Source organism: Genypterus blacodes, unplaced genomic scaffold (genome assembly GCF_046128005.1).
Source record: "Genypterus blacodes isolate CSIRO-AG114 ecotype Tasmania unplaced genomic scaffold, CSIRO-AGI_Gbla_v1 ptg000076l_1, whole genome shotgun sequence".
NCBI classification, from domain to species: Eukaryota; Metazoa; Chordata; class Actinopteri; order Ophidiiformes; family Ophidiidae; genus Genypterus; species Genypterus blacodes.
The window spans coordinates 3,723,517-3,744,263 of NW_027466885.1; positions in this window are offsets into that span (position 1 = coordinate 3,723,517).

The following is a 20,747-nucleotide window of genomic DNA, read 5'->3' on the forward strand; positions in this document are numbered from 1 at the left end:
GGGAAGAGTGATTCCCTCCTCATGTTCCTCCTTCTGCTGTGGTTTAGTCCCCCGTCGTCTCGCCCCTCCCCCTACAGCCCTGTGACCCCGGAGTCGGCGTTGCCCGAGGCCTCCGGAGAACATAAGAGGCCACCTCCCTGTCTGAGGGTCACCCCACACCCGCCCACCAGCCACCTCTGGTCCACTTTGAGGGGTGTCAGTACCTTCTCCTGCACGCCCCTGGGGGCCTGCGGGGCGACTTATAGATCTGCTCTCCATATGGTCGAGGTTTAAAGGAGCGAGCGTCAGACAGGATGTTTTTCTTGTGTGTCACTGCACTATTCATTTGGTGGACTGCATTATATTCATACGCCGCTGACCCCACAACACGCCGCATATGGCACCTGAGGCGTAATCTGTCAGGTTTGACACGCTGAGCTCATTTTCCTTATGCAAATGTGTATTTATGCGCCCCTTTTGTTTCTGCTTTCTTAGTCCGGGATTTGGGTAACATTGCGAAGGTCCACACAGCGACGGCGGAGGAGGGGGCGGAGGAAGAGACGGCACAATGGAGTGATGGCACAGAGTGAAAGGAAAGGAGGGAGGAGGCAAGGGTGAGGAGAGGAGAGGAGAGAGGAGGCCCTGCTGGAGGCTCGCCACAGGCTACGTCTGACATCGCTCTCTCTCCGACGGGCCGATGAGATTAGCCTGACATTTTTTCCTTCCAACTTAAATTGCATTACCACCACGATCTTATGTTAGGCAGATCTCTGTATTATTCTCCGGGGGATTTGAGGTTCCATTTTGCTCTCTGCTTCATTCTCTTCTCTCCCTTTTTGACTCACACTCAGAGGGATGAGATCCTTCTTTACAGCCTTGCATGTATTATCTGTTGGCAAGGCCCCCCAGCTGGGAATTACACAGCACATTCCTTTATGTAGCGCCGCTATAGGAGGTTAGAATGCTGCTTTGGGTCATTACCTTTTATCCACACTATCATCAGATTCGACTCTTATGGGCAGTAAAAAATACACAAAATCAATGAATAAGGGGTCAGAGTGACGCCTCATCACCTTGCTTGTGAATCAATTGCAGTAACACCTGTTTGCCAGGCGATGGAGCACTAAGGTGCCTAGGTTACCTGAGCAACCGGGAAACAAAAAAAAAGGCTCAAAATTTCGGCGACAGAAAAAAGACGTTAATGAATTTTTCTATTGTTGTTTTCAGAAATATTTTGGCTTGAATATGAATACATTAGCGCTTTAAACGCTGTGTTAAATACAGCAGCTTTTTAAACCACACACACCCTTTGAGGAGACAATGACAAATGGGTATTTTTCATTTTTCATGTGGCTCCCCGGGGCTCACGCTTCTCCACATTCTACGTTCACAAATCTATTCGCAACAGCTACAATAGAAACTAGAGCTCTTTAGCTTGTTGTGTGTAACTACAGACGTCTTTATGCTCCTTTCAAAACCAGTAATAAACATTTACTATCTTCCAAGCAGCTTCAAACTCAACTCACAACCGTCGCCGCTTTAGGATTTCATTCCAGCCGTCTCACGCATTGTGACGCGCAACGGAGTGCGGTGGTATCGCTCAGTTTACAGGAAGCTTTGTAGCGCTCCCTCTAACCTGAGTTGCATTATCGCTGTGATCTTATGTTAGGCAGATCTGCACATTACTCTCCAGGGATTTGGGCTCCGGTTTGCTCTCTGAGAATGCTCTCCGCTTCATTCTCTTCTCCCCTTTTTCACTTGCACTCACAGGGATGAAATCGTCTTTTCAACCTTGCATGTATTATCTGTCGGCAGTTCGGCGTGGATCCCATTTCGGAGCCCTGCGTATTATATTCACCCTCGTATATCACGGTAATGCAGTGGCCCCTGTGAAGGCATCTTTTACAGCGTGATGGAATGATGCAGGTCACTGTGGGTGGAAGTGAACTGTGACATTTGATTAGTCAACTATCCTTGCACTGAGGACTGTTAACAAAATGAACTAACCAAGCAATTCAGCCTGAGGTTCACCCATAATTAAAGATAAACCATTTAAAATCCAAATCCAAACACAGACCATGAACTGTACAGATTGGGGTCACGGGAGCATGTTTTCCTATGCCGCTAATTTACATTCGACCTTTGCATTTCACCAGCAGTCTCACCTTGACATTTAAGGTTAACTGACAAATTAGAGCTGCGTTATTTTGGGTCTGTGCGCTGGGTGTCGGTGTTCACCACCAGCAGTCTGGACTCTGGTTGCTGTGCTGCAAAGCGTAATGGTCTCAATTAGTCTAAAAGTCAGCGTGGGTAATAATTCACCTCTCTCAGGCTTCATTTCCTCAGATTCAAGTCAAGCACAGCACAGGAAATGACACTTCAGGAGCTTTTAAAAAATGATGAGGACAAGCGGAGCGATCAGGGCGGTAAATCAGATGAGCGACTCGCGGACGTCAAAACGGCGGCGGGAGGTGGCGGCAGAGGCTGTCAGCGGCTGCGGTGACATGTTCATCAAGGTGCAGGTGACATCACTCAATCACAGGCGCATCAGCTCAGACGAGAGGCCGGACAGTGGCATCAAACATGGATCTCATTATGGGAGCACCTCGCCTCCAGATCAATCACTGCCAGTTTGTTCATCTGAAAAATGGATCATATATGTACACGCGCGTATTAATCTTACAGTGGCACATACAAATGCAAATAAAGCCACTCTGGGTCACTAGTATGATCCAAAATTTGATTTTAGGGTGGAACAACCTGTAGAAGCATGTAGAATGTCTCCTTTTTCAAGAATTTGTACCCTCAGATTTATTAAAAACAAACAAACTTACATATTTACTTTATATCTATATTTGGTGACTTTTCACCACTTAAAAACTGATTGAATTCGGATTTAATTGAAACAGAGAGCAGTGATGTGGGCGACGCTGAGCTCCATCACTTCGCTTCGCTTCTCCACCTTTCTGCCCTGTGACCTCATTCTATTTCCCCAAATTCTTACTTCAATTATAAAGTTGTCAAGTCGTCATGTGAGTTGAGACTATAGCACACTTCTGTACTCCACTTTCAGGAGCACACACAGGGCGCCGAATCAACCACACAGAGACGGTAATTAGGCTGCAATTAATGATCATTGACTAAGTTGATACCCTCAAGTAGCTTCATTTGTTTCAAAATAACATTTTAAAAAATAGAAACAGATTGAATTTAAAATGGAGGGAAACTGATCCTCACATTTGACGAAGAGGAATTGGATTTTTACGTGATATTTCCATCAACTTTCAAAGAACGACTTGATTAAGCGAGTAAGAGCTTCGGAGGGAATGATGATCTCACACTCCTGAGAAGGAGTGGATGAACTCTTTGATCACAGCATGAGACGCCTCCCAGCGACGGCCAACGCTCTCGTGACGCGTGACAGCCGGGGCCACAAACGCCGTCTGACAGCATCAGAAATCTGGGATGCAAATCTCACAGTTCGACTGCTGTGACGAAACGCGTGGACAAACCCAAACAGATGGACCCACGAGTTGGTGCATTTGTGCCTGTGGAGCTTCTCTGGCTGGTGGCGGAGCTACAATTCAGCAAGCTCTAATTGCAGAGTCTTACATTCCGCAAAAAACTTAATATAGGACTGGGCTCACACAGTTAACACGTGGTGACGCGCAGGGCGCTTAAAATACCGCTGTTACCTTTCTGAGGCAAACGCTGAAGCTATTTGCGTCTCACTGAGGCATTGAAATGTAGTAAAATGGCCGCTGCATTGATTCAAGCTTATCTTGCTCGTCGTTTTATCGTGTTATCGAGTTTAATGGAGGTTTTATAGTGGCGCTGGGAATTGGCGCTGGTTCCTGCCAATACTATACTACCACAATACTTTGCGGTCGATATATGTTTTGAAAATGAAGTCTGCATCATTCACTAAACCTTTCTTGTACAAAATTGAGTGTAAACAATAGATCTTTACAATGAACACGCGTCATACCCAGTTCCTACTTCACAGCATTCCACACTAGGCTCAGAACTTATCATTCGAGCCCTTGCACAGAGACGTTGTTGTCGGGGGATCAGCCTCCACCGCTGGCTGGTCTGCCTGGTCACCGTATATCAGTACATCTGTAAACGCAGCATCTATGTGGTGTCTTGTTTTCTCATTTATTGTTAATTACAGCAGGAGAAGCGGCGATAAGCGATACGCCGTGTGTCACATTCCAGCGTGCTGCCGCTGCACAACGGCGCCAGAGCAGCAGCTATCATTTGCACCTTGTAAAAAAGGTCCTGGTAAGCACCCCGGGGACAAGAGATCAGTGGTGACCTTGAGTCCGTCGCCCGGATAAAAATCTTTTCCATATTCATCCTCATCCGGAAATCATGACTTACCAATCATTAGAGAGCTTGTAGTCGCCATCCATAATCGCTGCTCCACTTAGGTGCAACTCTCACTCTATTTTCCGTTCGGCTGGCCCCATTACTAAAAGCAACTCGCAATTATCACCTTTCGCATCGGCGCCGCTGATCAGCGCCCGTGTTTTCCCTGTTGGGCGACATGGGAATGCTGGGACCGCCTGCTCTAACCATTCAGGGAAACGATGGGAAAATCAGGAATCAAACAGAATACATTCACATTCTGCTCCTGACATCAGAACAGCGTTGACAAATTCCGATTTAGCTTATGGCGCCTGGTGGTCCGGAAACTAAAAATGTCATTGAGCAACATGAGCTTTGATCAACAGGTTCCAACATTTTAACCCCAAATTTCTGATATGAAAATGTTAGAATTTGTTAGAAGATTTTTGTTCCAACAGACACGCCATGACAATTTTCTTCCTGCAAGCCTTTGAAGCCGTTCAATAGGGTCAAGCTGTCACTTTGGAGACGAGAGCAGATCGAGGGTAAGCGGCCTCGGGGGTAATGAGATGGAGTCTGTTGCCACATTGTTGCAACATGCGTGGGATTCCCCTGGGAGGGCTGGGAATGGAGTCGGGACGCCGTTCCACCCTCCTGACATCTCAGGCCTCCGCGTGCAGCCTCCCTCACATCTCGCCCTCTGTGTTTGATGTCCAAATTGAGCTCTGCTTCATCGCCTGCCTGGTTACCTCCCTCTGTGCCCTTCCTCCTCTTCCTCACTGCCCTTCAGCTTGGTTGCGAGTTACTGATTTGGTCTCCTGATGATATCCTGGTGACTCGTTTGCCGTAAACAAAAACAATCAGGTCACATACAGCTTCAATTAGATTGGTAGATAAGTATTTCCTATAACTCAAATTAAAATTTTGGTTGTTTCTTGTTTGTGTGGTTATTGTTTTTCAAACATTTTTATCAATTTATTTTATTTGGTTTGCTTATATGCCAAATTATTAAATTTATATATATGTACACGGACATGGAGAGAGGGAGAAGAGGGAGATATGAAGAGAGAGAGGCATGGAGAGCGAGAGAGAAAGAGATGGAGAGACATAGAGAGAGAGAGACGTGGAGAGAGGGGAGAGAGAGAGACACACAGAGAGAGAGAGAGAGAGAGAGAGAGAGGGACACGAAGAGAGAGAGAGAAATGGAGAGAGGGAGAAGAGAGAGACATGCAGAGAGGGAGGAGAGAGACATGGAGAGAGGGAGGAGAGAGAGAGAGAGGGAGAAGAGAGAGGGAGAAGAGAGAGAGTAAGAGAGCAAGAGAGGGAGAAGAGAGAGAGTGACATGGAGAGAGAGGGAGAGAGAGAGGGAGGACAGTGCGATAGAGAGAGAGAGAGACGGCTCACCCCCTGCTGGTTAAGTGGTCACAGTTTTGGGGTGAAACTCGCCTCATTGGTCAGACGAGTTTCCGCACATTTCACTTTAGTTTTATGTGTGCTAAGTACAAATTAGTGCTGGAGTGAGGAACAGGCCCCGAGTCAAACTTCACGTCTGCCTCTCCTCTCTCCTCTCTCCTCGCTTCTTCTCCTCGGCTCACTTAACCCTTCTGGCCGACCTCTTTCTGCTGTGCCGCTCTCTGAAGTGTGCTTTGGTGTCGCTCCTTGGTGGCACGTACTGGGTGGAAACAGGAAGCAGGAGGTGCGGGCGTGACTGCAGGGGTTACGGGGGCGGGCTGGAACAGATTGGTTGATATCACACTCTCACCTCCGGGGGGGATAAAGGACTGGGAGGCATGGTGGGATTTGTGTGTTTGTGTGTGTGTGTATGTGTATGTGTGTGTGTGTGTGTGTGTGAGCGTGACAGCAGGAGGGGGCGAGCAAGTAACGGATTGTGAGAAATACGAAATCCTCAGATTGCTGAGTTTGGGCTCCGTGACCCCGCGCCGACCCCCATTTCCTGTCTCAATTGCCTCAGCATGAGCTGGGCTCCATTTCAACAGTGCTGCTGTTTCTTCTCGCTGTCTACAATCATGTGGACTCATGTGGGAGTCTGTTGACTTCTCTATCATCACCACTAAATAATGACAAAGGGCCTTTGTGCTTGGCCGCACAGGATCCAAACCCTGTGATCGCTGCCTTCGCGCCTTTTAGCTACGCACGCTTACACATCACGTCTCATGTTGCGCACATTTGGCTCCTCCTACAGGTAAGACACATCATGACCTCACCTTTGCCTACTGTACCTAAACACCAACTGCAATGATTTTACTCTACATGCAAGGAAATGTAATTATAGAAGCAGCGATGTCATTGGAATGTCTTGATGTAGAACAAAGGGCCGCTTTGTGTACGACAATCTGTGGACTATTTAAAGGAATAAAAGGGGTAGAGTTCATTTATATGCTTGTGTGTTTTCAGAGTTTTTATCTCTTGTGCCTGGCTGACAGGGAATCGACCTTAATTTGCATTTATTTTCGCCATATTTCAAATATTTACTTGTATTTTATTCAAAACCCCGGATGGAAACAGAGCTGCTGTGATTGTTGATCTTCTTGAGCACGTCTCACAATTGGTTCCAGAAGTTGCAATCAATCGGGAGCATTTGATTGGCTCACGGTGACTTCAGACGTACGTGTAAGGGCCCTTTGAAAGCAGCATTTACATACCAGTGTAAACACGGTGTCAGTGGTCCATTACTTTGTCTTCATGTTGAACACGTGGATGCTAATGGCTGAATGCGTGCACGTCTATTCATGCTAGTGTATTGTTAATGTTCTGTACCACTCTCAGGTTATCTGTGTGTGTGTGTGTTTATGTGTGTGTGTGTGTATGTGCCAGTAGCGCCAGCCACCAACAACACAAACAGTAGATTAAGAGGAAGTTCCTTTCTTTGATGAGAATGCGGCCATTTGAAATCATCCATCAGTTGCCAAATCATGGGTGACGCGTGTAAGAAAATGGGCTCCTTAAAGAAAACGCTTCCACTTCAAAGGTCCTCCAACGTCATCGATCATCACGCGGGGCCCACAGGCACCAGCTGCTCCCCGCATGAAGGAAACGCTTCAGCAGTTCGCCGTGGTGTTGTTTTGCTTTCATTCCCCTGCAGGTCAGGAAGGAATTACAGCTACACGGGCGGGTTGGCGGCTCGCGGTAGCCCGGGCGACAAGTGACACAAATCAGGGTCACATTTTCTTTTTAAACACAATTAAGCCGGCTAATGATGGTCTCATTAAGGAGGTCAAGGCAGTGCAGGGGAGTGTGCCTCCCCTCAACAGGAACGCACAATCCTGAGACTGTGCAACACACCATTCTTCCATTATTTGTGTGTACTTCAGTGTGTTGAAGGCAAAAGCAGAGCATAAGACTTATACAGAAATACAAACAGAATTCTGGAGGATTCTGCCTTTATACACTACTTTAGATGTTAACTCATCAGCAAATCTACAAATCCCTTTTAGAGACTGTATTTACACTACAGCATATGAAGAAAGTTATGTTAAATGATATTATTGTTGCAAGTGTAAAAATAGAAAGCTGAGATTGAGGAGCGGCGTGTGACAGAATGAGCTCAGTGTAACAGGGGGGAATGCAGGGCGAGTCCAGGCGCCAGTGACAGCAGCAGATCTCTGAGGGGTTACGGAATCCCAGGGTGCCATCTTTGATCCACATCCGGACCCAACAACCACTTCTTTGTCCTAATTTTCATTGAACTCTGCTATCTGCTAATGAACAAACAACCCGTAGCCACCGCCGCCGCCACCACTCCACCTCCCGCTTTGCCATTTGCCTTTTTTTGGCAGCGTAACTCGGTAGGGTTTTGTTTTCTTCTACCTTTGTCGCAGAATCGTTTTCCAATGTACTCCATAGTCTATTGTTCAGCACTTGAAATGCAAAGAGGCAGGGGGAGGGGCTGGTTATCCTCCAGCCATTAGTATTGATCAACAATGCTATCGACTCCACACAGATACGATGGCGATTTCTGCGCTCTAAGCCCGAGCGACCCTATGATTGGCTCTGCGCCTCGAGGAGAAACACCATGATATGAGCCTGCTGTCACTCTCACACATCTCACAAACCACGACAATTACGCCAAGCGATCGTTTCTTCCTTGACATTTGTGGCACCAAACATCGCTAAGCCACGTGTGTGCCCACTGATGACTGACTGATCAAACCATGCTCACTTCCTGTCCCCACATGCGGACAACAGATACCACCAAAGCAATCCCACCCACAGTGATTACGATTGGTTGCGGCTTTTCACATTGCAATCTTAAAGAGATGCATTGCCTGAAAAAAAAGTAGTTTTCACTCAGTGTGCCCAGTGGTACAGTGCATCAAGAGGAGCCGAAGTGGCTCAATGAGCACATCAAAGCGTTGCAGTTTCAAAATAGACTCCTAAATGGAAAATATGCCCCCTTTAAAGTAGTAAAGCATTTGTGTTTATTTTGTGGTGTTTTTATACCAAAATATTGTGAATTTGACTCCCCTAAATTCTGCTGATGGTAGTCGTTACTCCTTATTTTGTCCCGGTACATTTGTGATGTTTTTTCTTCTTTCTTCCCTCACTACTCTTACTACCTTAAATAAAGGATTTAAGCTGCTTCGCTGCCGCCGCTGGTACAAAAGCCAATTAAGTCGACCGTCCTCATTTTTAACAACCCATTACGCTCGTTACCTGCACAACTGCGGCCTCCCCGCGCTCCATTATGAATGGCGGCGAGATCTTTTGATGGTGACAAACCGTCATTTCCTCCTGTCCCCTCACTCGGTCACACAGGAGGCTGCAATCAGACATGTAGAGAAAGGAGCCTCTTTCCTATTCCAGTTGCACTCCACAGTCCCTGTAAATCACCCCTAATGGGCTGGTGGAGGGAGCGCGCTCAGTATCACTGTATCAATCATTCACTCTGTTTTCCTCCTCCTGGAACCATCCGCGGGATCACTTTGGCGCTTTAATGAGCCATTACAATTCCTATCAGACAATCTCTGTGCCATGCGTGCGCGCCTGTGTGTGTGTGTGTGTAGGAGTGTGTGTACGTGTCCGTGTGTGTGTGTGTCTGTTTGTACACCGGTGCGTGCTTGCTCTAACTGTTGTGGACATACACTCGTGCTGATATTAGATTGTCTCCGCAGAGTTTCTGAGACAGCAGAGATCTCTTGTCTCTTATCCATTTCTGCCCCCAGTCTGTCTCTGTCTGTGTCTGTGTGTGTGTGTCTGTGTCTGTACGTGTGAGTGTGTGTGTGGTGGACAGTGGGCAGGGGTTATAATTGCATTGCGTTGCCTTCCCACTCAGTCTCTACGCCCATCTGTCTCTTTAATATCCAGCTAAGCACTCTTGACCTTGAAGCATCCATGACAGCACAGAGCCACATTCACATCGACACGTCCAATGCTGACCGCAGAGATGATGGCAGCGGCGGCGGCGGCGGTGGCGGGGGGGTATGATTGAGAGAGAGGAAGAGAAAGCAGGCGGCAAACAGTTTTCTCTGAGACAAAGGTGAAAAAGAAAACATGATTGAAAGATCCATAGGCGGAGGATACAATGCGGAGAATTGGAGGAAGTGATGCATTCAAGGTCACCGTGGAACTCATTCAATTTGTAGCTGACTGGATTTTACAAAGGTCAGCGGCGGGGATGCCAGAAAATGTTGTTATTTCAACAGAAAACATGCAAGATTATCTGAGCGTCCAGGAAACAAAACATTTGTGATTTGCCCTCTGGCATTCCCTTCAGAGGCACGTTTACTCTGCCGCAGTGCCTCTGGGCAGACGCTACCAGCGTCTGCAGCACGCAACTAAAATGTTCATTACAACTTAAATCTTCTTTTATTTGAGGACAGTGTACAGCAAGCTTTTATCAAAACAGATTTATTACACAGATTCCTGTCTTTACGCGTTCAGTTTTTGGGTTGAAATCTTTATTCCGATGCTTTAAAGCCTTTTCGTTTTTTAAAGCTGTCAGATGGCTGTAATGGATTGGTAACATCAGAGGTCACAAATTACAAGAGCGTTCACCACAGAGCCTCATGAGTTTCTTTGGTATTCAAACCACATGAGGAAACTTTTGTAGATGCATTGTAGATATATGGAACGTTCACTTTACCTGTTACATGAAGTTACACGTTTAGTTGGATACAAATATGTTTACCATTGCCCTGAACCGTCTGTATGTTGACATGGATCTCTGTCCTATAGTAACTATGACATTTGACCCTGAACCGTTGCACATGGATTTCTATCCTATAGTAACTATGACCTTTGACCCTGAACCCCTTTGTTTGTTGTCATAGATCTCTATCATATAGCATACTCCGGGTTCCTTCTCACATCAGTCGACACCTATTGCGACTTCGCCCCACAACGTGAAGTAGTAACTGAGTTTATGACCCTTCATACGCGACGATTTAATATTTGGGATTTGACATTGCCGCAGCAACGACGGGCCGTCTGAGCAGATCAGAGGAAGTAAAATACGCTGGTAACAAACGCTCTGCCAGCTACTTCTGCTTCTTCTGCTAGGCTGCCAAACTTTGATGGACATTAACAGGACTCACATGGACTCTTTGTGTGTCTCACCAGCGTCTTATCTACTCAATGTCATACATAAAGGATAAGGATAATTCTGGGCCAATCTGGCATTTCAGGTGTAGGATAGCGGGATGACTTATTAAGAAAATGTTAACTCCCTGCAGCGTGGTTATCTTTATCGAGAAACAAAGGATTAGTAACTTGATTGATGGGCTTTGTCTCGCAGGGATTATGCCGTGGAGCACCGCTAATTGCTCTTCCCCCTCTCTCCCTCCCTCCCTACCTCCCTCCCTCCCTCCTCCTCATTCCTTCCACGTCTGTGCCCGTGGCCAAAAGCGATACACTTCCAGCTATCACCTTTGCAGTCAGAGCTGGAGGCGTGACGGGTGGGGGAGGGGGGGGTTGCGACGGGCCGCGGGTTCCGAAAGAGACGGTGTCTGTCCTTAAAGCGGTCGCGGTGGGTTCATTTTGTATTCAGGCTGGAGTGGTTTGTTGAGCGTGTGCCAGGCCCGAGCCAGGAGGACGAGGGGAGGCGGGGTGGGGGGGTCCGAGCCCTGCACGGGTGTGGTAACGCAGCGTGTAATGGACTACTGTACAACTGGAAATAATGTGCTGAGTCATTTAGGAAAGCTATTAAGCCGCCTGGGTGACTTTGAGATTCACTAAGCCTGCTCACCCTCTTCATATATTCAGGATCAGGGCAGTTTCACCGGCTCCCTCCTCCCCTTACTCCTCCTCCTCTTCCTCCTCACGTCTCTGACACGTCTCTAAGCAAACGCTGAGGAGAAACTTAATTACAAATATCCAGGGGAGAGGAGTCTTATCGTGAGGTGTAGCGTCTGAAAGGCAGCAGCGATGGTGAAACCTGCCTGGGCTGCGTGTCGCAGTAACCTCGGAAACACTGCGGCCGTTCTGTTTTCAATTAATCTTCCAAATGAGAAGACAAATTAAAAATGGCGCGCAAACACAATGCCACTGTCACACAACGTTGTGCATGGCAACAGGCTGCAACAGGGGTGATAAAAAGGGTTGACTGATAAGTTCTGAGCCCGACTAAGAGAGGTTTTTGTTTTACAACGTGACACACTTATGTCAACGACACACTGGAAGGATTTCATAGGGAATTCCTCCACAATGTTTTACTACAAGAGCAGCAGCGACACAGAGATTTGTGTCATTTGTTTTATTGTATCTAAACTGCCAAGTGTTACACCAGCATCTGTGTCATACTGACTGCTGTTTATTAGTCTGTCACAGCCATGACTCACAATGTTTTTATGGGATTTGCATGAATCCTGGCAGGTTGGTTGCAGGGTCAGTTGGATTTATGATACTAAAAGCTGTTTGCCCATAACCTATGAGCAAATCTGAGTGCAAAGATGTCAAAAAGGAAGTGAGGCTGTATCTCAGCAAGGCTTACAGATATCTACACGAAACTTCACACATGGCTTTCAGGCAACCACCTTAAGAATATCCAAGATGTTTCAAGATGGCGCCACATACAGGTCAGGTAAACAGAAACTGAGGTCAGATTTCATCTTTATGGGTTTGTTAAGTCAGATTTCACCGAACGGCCGGGCTTGGATGGAAGCATCTCCACACACACAGTATCGATCAATCTTACAATCTCCTCCTCCCTGACTGAGCCCCTCCGTCATTTTTGGAGCTGTCCTCCATTTTGACTTTCCACCAAATGAAAATTGAGGACAAAAAACATTAATTACAATTTTAACTGTTCAGTGTCGAAAATCCGATTGGGGACATGAGCCTGGAGTGTGACTGCAGCTCATAATGGAGCTGATTTGCAGAATCACCTCAGGAAACACATTACTTCGGCAAAAGTATCAAAACTCTTCCTCACTTCGTCGCTGCTTCCCAGTTTCAGTTTTAATTAAGTTGACAGCAATCGCAAGATACATCTCAGCTTGTCCGTCACGGATGGCAAAATAAAGCCACAGCCTTCTTTACATTGTGGTCGACATTAAAATAGCACCTATGAGTAAAGAATATACACCAGGAAGTGGTAAAAAAAATCGTCTTTACAGCTTTGCCTCAGGCTCGGAACTTATCAATCCTCATATTAATCGTTTTTTGAATAGGCTATCGACTGCTGAGAGAAGAAAGCAAAGAATGTTAGACTCACAGGCCAAAGCTACTCGTGTTAATATGATTGAACTTGCAGCACACCTTCCTCCGAGCCACGTGTCTCCTTGTCATTTATCATGAAATCCTCCACGATCAGATAGGCGATTGATTCCAAAAGAGATTGGGCACGTGGCGTATTCTTCCACATATGGTCGAAGCAGGAAAGTACAGTCGGCATCAAATAGCATTTTTCATGTTCCGCCCGAACCTGTGTTACTAATGACACGTAACCTCGGGGCGCAGCTGAAGGCGAGGTTCAAAAAGGCGAGAAAATGAGGATTCTTCTATTGCATTCCGCGAAAGACAGCGGCGTTAAATATTAAAGCCCATCTGCATGAGGTTACCGGCAAACGATTATTGATTTGGGCTCTGAGCAGATTTAAGCTTGACTATTGGTTCTTGCAGAGGGACGGACCAGAGGCCATGAAAAGGTTAACGCAAGGTCCCGTTTTGGGGTTTTGCTATGTTGCTCCATAATGGATGCGGTGCTTTGCATTCAACCCCTCCGGTCAAAAATTCATCGAAAGGTTCAGAGGAGAAATATTCACAAAGCCCGGTGCACACAGGTGATATGAAAAAGGGAAAAAGGGGAGCGAAGACGAGTCCGAAATCAGGAGAGATTCAACACAAAAGTGCATGCAGGAACGTATCATCAAAAGCAGGCTGTGTGTGTGTGTGCGTGTGTGTGTGTACGTACGTGTTTGAGTGAATTGATAGCTAAAGATATCTGAGGTCTTTGTGTGAGTAAAGGCTTCGGATTTTTCCTTTCACTCCTCCAGCAGAGACCGGAGAACTATCAGGGTCGGGATGATTTTGCCTGAATGTGCCACGATGACTGATAGCATCTTAAAAAATACAATTCCAACATGAATTTCTTATCAACGTTTAAATCTTGGTGATAAATGTCCCTGTTCTGGTGGCATAATGAATATGCCTGGCCTCTGGGGATCCTGGCAGTAATTAGTCAGGTGGAGCCGCGCCTGAGACGGGGAAAATACAAATCGCCAGTTAGTGTCAAAGTTCAAAGAGGTTTACGCTTCATCACAGCGCCGCCGACGGTCATTAGTCCGACTTCTGAGCCAAAAACGGTCAAGAAGAAGAGGCAACGCCGACTCAGGACTGTGCAGGCATCCATCATTGCTTCCATCTATCAGCGTGGCTCAGTGTGGTCAGTCTGGGCTGGTTTACCTGCAGCCATAGAGCTAATTTTAGACCCAGAAACAATCAGCCAAGCCATTTCTCCCTTTCTTCTTCATTTTCACTCCATCTTTTCTCTACTTCAGCGTCAAGTCGAGGATTACGGCCGCATAAATCAATCCAGGTGAAGAATTTGGCCACAGCAAGTACACAAACGTGACTGTTGATCATTTGTAGTGATGATAAACTGCATCAGTATCACATAAACAGAATCGGAGTGAGCCTTGAATGTATCTTTGAAAGTCCGGCACTCATATATGTGAGAGTGTACGAGAGTGAAACATGGCACAACCAAACCAGGTGAGCTACATGGATACATAGATGACATGGTGCTTAGGCTTATGGCTCTTCTTTGTGCTTCTTTGGTATCGCTTACATCTATGCATGGTGCTTTATAAACAACAGCATAAAAATAAAATAAATTTAACTATGTTGTGTTCAAACTAGTTAACACAATTGGTTTGCACATTAATTTAACTGAACTGTAATCGATATTTACTGAGTTGTGTTTGGGGCAGATCAAAGGCTTATAGGGCAAAGAGACAGATCAGGAGATGAAGACACAAAAGAGTCATAAAAGAATGCAGTCAAACATGATCACCAATACAATTCTTAGAGATAAACTAGCTGGAAACTCGGCTGTTTGTTTTTATTAAAGTTGTGGGGAAGTAAAAACTGTCAGCAGCGGCAGCGGCAGCAGCAGAATAAGAGCCAATAACAGTGGGATGATCTCTGAGTTGTGGGCACAAACAGCTGTGTCAGGTGAGCCTCCTGCACCGTGTTTCCCCTCGGGGGTCACGGCTTAGTCTTTCAAGGATGGACAAGCTAAATGCCTCTTTGCTCTACCATAACTCTCTGTCTCTGGGGGAAGAAGGACGTCGGCCATTTGAGACTTTCCCCAGATCGTTAGGTTCTATATTTCATCTCTCAATTACCCATGACTTCACAGCGAAATACGAGGCCCCCCTCTGTGACATATGGCGCCCAACCCCCCCGTATCGCTACGCCAAACAGGGCGACCGCACCAACCCGCCACGGCTTTCAGGGAGGGGATAAAGGCCCACGGTGAGCAGCCCTTGTCTAACTGCTGGGAGACAGCTGGATTAGAAGCAGCGGCGCCCTCAGAACATCCCAATTAAAATCAAAGCAATCACCATCGCAGCAAAGTCATTAGATTGAGAGGCTGTTTGAGGCTAAACGCTATAATAACGCAGGAGCCGCAGGATTTCAAAAGCCTGTCAGACGCTGATTTCATACATTGGAAAGTTTGATGAATAGAGCCTTGTGAGAGGCAACTCTTGAGCGCCGAACTATTACCAAAAGCTTTGCTGGGGATTAGAGGGTAGACAGAAGCTTTCATTCCGTCAGTAAGTCAATGTATGAATAATTTACTCTGTGGGTTTGTGTGTGGGCTCACCCCTGTAAGCCCCGGTAATGTTTTATTTGTATGTTTTCTGTCAAAAGTAATCTAGTATCCGGGCCGGTGGAAACAGTCAGCGGAGATCTGCTGAGCGCGGCGAGGGCCCGGCGCCGCTCACACGATAGCTGTTTGATGTGACGTTTGTTGTCAGTGATAATTAGCTTTGCGTTGGATCGTGTCCGTCCCCTGTCCCACTCTCATCGCTGATAAGAGGCGCTGTGAAAGAATGCATAAAGGGACCAACACCCCCTCTCTCTCTCTCTCTGCTCTGTCTCAGCTTGGAGTTTGAGTTCGAATGGACGTTACTGATTTACTTTAGAAGTTTTTTATCACTATGATCAAGGATTGGTTGCCTGACACTGCCCAACGCCGCCCTCCCCTCACTTCTCTTCTCTATCCGGATGTGTGTTGCATTCATTTATTAGCGATCTATGTTTTATGTCTATTGGTCATTCAAGGAGAGGGCATCTCTCTTTGAACTGCGTCTCTGAAAGTTCCTTCCTCGTCTTCTCTGGTCGTCCGACATTTGTATCCTCGTATCTTTTTTGTATTTGGTCACTGTTGGTTTCTCGTTGAGTGAATATTAACTGAGTTTGGCTCACTTCCTGTAATTGGGTTAAATCAGGGTACAATTGCTTTATCGCTACAATGGAACCGGACATGGCTTCGATTGGGAACCCGTCCAAGACCACTTACTGCTTTCTCACAGGTCCAAACAAAGACCGGTGAGTAAAATTGGGTGTGAGAGTGACATGAGAGAGCTGTTGGATCAGGGTCTCTGCACTGGTGCTGGAGTCAGGATTGACTGTCTTTAGCGAGGGGCCGAAAACGGTCCGTCTTAAAAAGAAAAGCTGCCTTTTCTCCACGTACACCTCTTTCATCTCTTTGACACTGGCACCTCCACACCACATGGGACAAATACACAGTGACAGACACACACATGAACACAAACACACACACACACACACAGAGACCCCAAACACCCAAACAGCATTAATCCCCTGAGGAGACCTCTAAAAGGGTTTCTTAAAGCTGATTTCCAGCACACAGGGACTTTCCAGGTCAGCACTGTTTGTGGTGGCAATGCTACTGGAGCGTTCAAGCTTCACGGCCTTTACACTCTGTCGCCCCGTGTTTCTCCCTCTCTCTCTCTCCCCTTTCTCTCTCTCTCATCCTGTGGTTTCCAGCTCCTTGGGGCTGTCGCCTCCCGCTCTCTTCCCGTTCTCCCTCTGTCAAAGCCAATACGTTTTGCATTTGAATCGCAGCGTTATTTAACATAAATCGAACCAACTTTAATCAACGCCAAAATGAACGCGTGACGCTGTTCCGTTTGTAATTAGTTGGGGGTCTTTACCTTATCTGCTTTTATAGAACCTCCAGGCTCGGTAATGGGATAATTAAAATCGATACGGCGCCGTCGTTGTACGCGACTTCCTCTGAGATCTGATTTTGTGACGTGTGATAGATTCCATTTCACTGCACACGGAAGACTAAACTCACAGCGCTCCTTACAGTGGCATTCATCACGGCAACAATAATGTTTTTGTCAGTCACCGTAATTGGAAATCAGCAAAGTAATATTGTTTTATGCCAGGGAGAGTGTTTAAAAAAAGCCCTAAAAAGATTAAATCTGCAAGGTAACAACTTGACAGGCTGTGTGGTGCGTAGGCTGATGTGATGGCGTGCAACATTAAAGAGCTGATGCTATTCATTGGAAAATACAGATTATAACGCAGAAGCAATCACAAATCAGATTTTACATCAGCTGTGAAGACTGACATTTACTTTTTACATTACATTTACTAAAAAACCCATCAACGTCTAATGGAAACACTGAAATATCACAAAGAAGCACTCACTTAAGGTGGATTTTGTGGCGAGTCGATAAAGATTTAATTAGAAGAAACGGAAATAGAAATAGAACTTTGCAAATGAATGGAATTGGATATTGTGTTTTATGAAGTTGGTTGTGTCTTGTGTTGTAACTGCTTGGTCTGAGCACAATGAAGTCTCAGACCAACTGTGTGGACTCCAGTTCACAAGAAACACCAATAATAAACTGTAGATCCCCTTTAAAACATCTGAAATTACACGAGAAGTACTTATCTCCCATAATTATGCATCCGAAGGTAGACATGTATATCATCTGCATAAAATACTACATTTACTGTTCCTGTGCCTGTCTGTGTTTGAGCGTAATATAAAACCTGCCTCCCTTCCTTCTCCCCTGACAATCTGTATTTCTGGGTTTGCAGAATGGATTCGGAAAGAACGTCACATTTGCAAGGGTTCTCCTGTCGAATTTTATATTTCGAGAAGGATATAATCATTAAAGCCAAGTTAAGACATAAAAGTCTCGAGTCACAAGGTTTTTTATAGGACCACTGCGATTTACTGCCAGGGGCCTCCAGTAGTTTCTCAAAAAGCCGTGGCGGCCTGCGACTATGTTAATGGTTGAATCCGGCGAGTGTTCCTACTTCATTTCCTCCGCCTGTGATCCATGACAGTGATGTGTTCCCTCTGCCCCCGTTTGTGCTCACCCCATCATACATTTACACCAGCACCCACCCTTACATTCCACCTCTCTTTCTTCCCACTCTCCCATTTCCACACATGGCCACCTGTCTGATTCATGGAGCGGGTCGCCATTCTGACAGGCCGCTCCGTCGCCTCGCCTCTCTCCAAGCCCCAATTTCACCAGCCAAACCCCGGCAGAAGGGCCGCGGGAATCATACCTATAACACAGCTCACACATTTCTTTTTTTTTTAACGCAACAAGGGTGTTTGAGGTGATTTCCAGGTTGCTGAGCGCATCTGAGCGTCTGCCTCTGCCGATTACATGATTACACAGCACAGAGGGAGGCAAATAGAGAGAAGATTATGAGCTGTATAGCATCAATTCTGGAACTTCTTTATCATTTCGGTTGTAGCTGAACTAATAATGCACAAATTACAGGCTTACGGTTTTTCGGAAAATCACAAACATCAGTGATTTTTCTCCCATTTGTTATTCGTCTATGTACACGACTCGATCGATTAGTACAACTTGACACAGCCTTGTAAGCAAACCGATATCAGCAGCTGAGGAAACTTGCAAAGAGGAAATAGGTTGTAACAATACTACAGCTTTTTCTCCTACATTTCGGAAATAAAAAATACACTTTATATACTCACATCCTCTTCAAAAAGGCAGCAGTGTTTGTATAAATGTATCACATATTGACCGTGGCTACGCTAACTGCATGCGTTAGTGGCGTACAATGGCACGTATTGACATAATTTGATCGCAAACTGCTTGTGCTCAATACTAATTGGTTCGACTACACGGTTGCTCTCAGTGAGGTAGCTTTTTCTAACTTTTGACTTCAGCTTCAAGTATATCTTTGAGGTACTTAATCCAACACTGATATTAGAGACTGAGAGAAAAGCCCGGCGAGCATTTTACGAGGACAGCAATGAAGACAAAATGCCAAGATGGGAGAAGACTTCCTTCAGGAGCATTTAAGACACACTGAATCTCCATTCAGCATCGGAAAATGGCGGAATTATTCTGTTCTGCTTGTTTGTCTTGTCCGGATAAGGTGCTTCCACGAGCCTATAGGCTTCTCTCATTAATCATTTGCATCTCCGTTTGAATCATTTCACCTTCTTCTACTTCTTCTCGGTTTCGTTGGTACGGACCGATCCCGCTGAGTCCGCACCCGACAAACAGTTCTGTGCAGCTCTCTGACGCCTCCAGCTCATTTTCTGTTTTAGTTCGCTGATGTGTTTGCTGGTTGAGTCCCTCTGGCTCTCGCCTTGCCCCCTCTATAAATAAGTAGCCGCTCTCTGTTCACAAGGGCACATAAACCCACTGTACTCTCTCTGCCAGAAGAAGGAAAGGAGTGCTGAAGAAAGCTGAGGGGACTCAGGAGGTGCACATATAAAACAACACATATACTCTATACAGCTTCAAAATGTGGATATAGAAATGCTCCATTTGGATCCTGACCTTTCCTCAGCACATTTTTGCTTATAAAAGATTGAGACTTTGCATTTAATCCATCCTAATTAAAAGCAGTGGGCAACCAATATGCAACTCTTGGGGATCAACTTCCTGTCAGCCTAGTGCCTTGGTCAAGGGCAATGGCAGACACAATAACCCACCCAGAATGGAGCACACCTGTCAGGGGATTTGAACCAACCGCCCGCTGTGAGCCAACAATCCTAATCACTCATCATCTGCTAGGAGGACTTGTACGTTACATCACTCACTTATCCGTTCGTCCAATCAAATACTATTCACTGATTGTCTTCCAATTAGAGCTTTGCCTGTCTGTTAATTAGCGCAGCCACATGACATCTCTCACAATATTCTGTCTGCTGCTTCTAGTATGCTGATTGGTGCTACTCTCTCAGTGTGCACAGCGATGTTGCAGCAATGGGATTCCTGTATTTTCTGGACATGAAAGGGTTACAAAAGCCCCAAACTAGAGCCACAAAACAAAATCAGAACGTGTAAATCTGAATAACGTGTCCTCTCTCACTTTATATTTTATGCATAAATCCACAAAACACAGCTCAAGATGTCTGATATTAATGATAAAGATCACATGCAGAAGCACTAAATTAGTCTGTCAGTGGAAAATCCTTATATTTCTGCATGAGCACCTTTTATAATAATGGATATCTGTAATAATAGAATACACAAAGGCACAAATAAACAAACACCGGTTGAATGCAGAAGCCGGCAGCAGGCACGGAGGCTTTGTGACTCAATGCAACGTGACAGCAAAACAAAACTGTCAAAAGCCTTCAGTGAATATGACAGCAGTGACACATGAAAGTGGAGAAGAAGCTCCACTTGACATCTTCCAATTTGTATTGATTGAGAGATGAGAGGATTTGAATGGGGAAAGTTTGACTGAACAATCGGTGATGGTCAGGGACAGAACTCGGTCCTTCTGACGGACATGAAAGTGTGAGAGAAACGAGCGAAAGAAGGACAATAATTAGAGTTGACGTTATTTACGGCGCAGGCGGACAGGCTGAGTGTGTTCGGGGTGCAACAGAGGACAAATCATCCCTTTTGTCAGTGAAGTGAGAGGATAAACTGAGGTAACCTTCATCTGTGTATTCCTAAACAAGC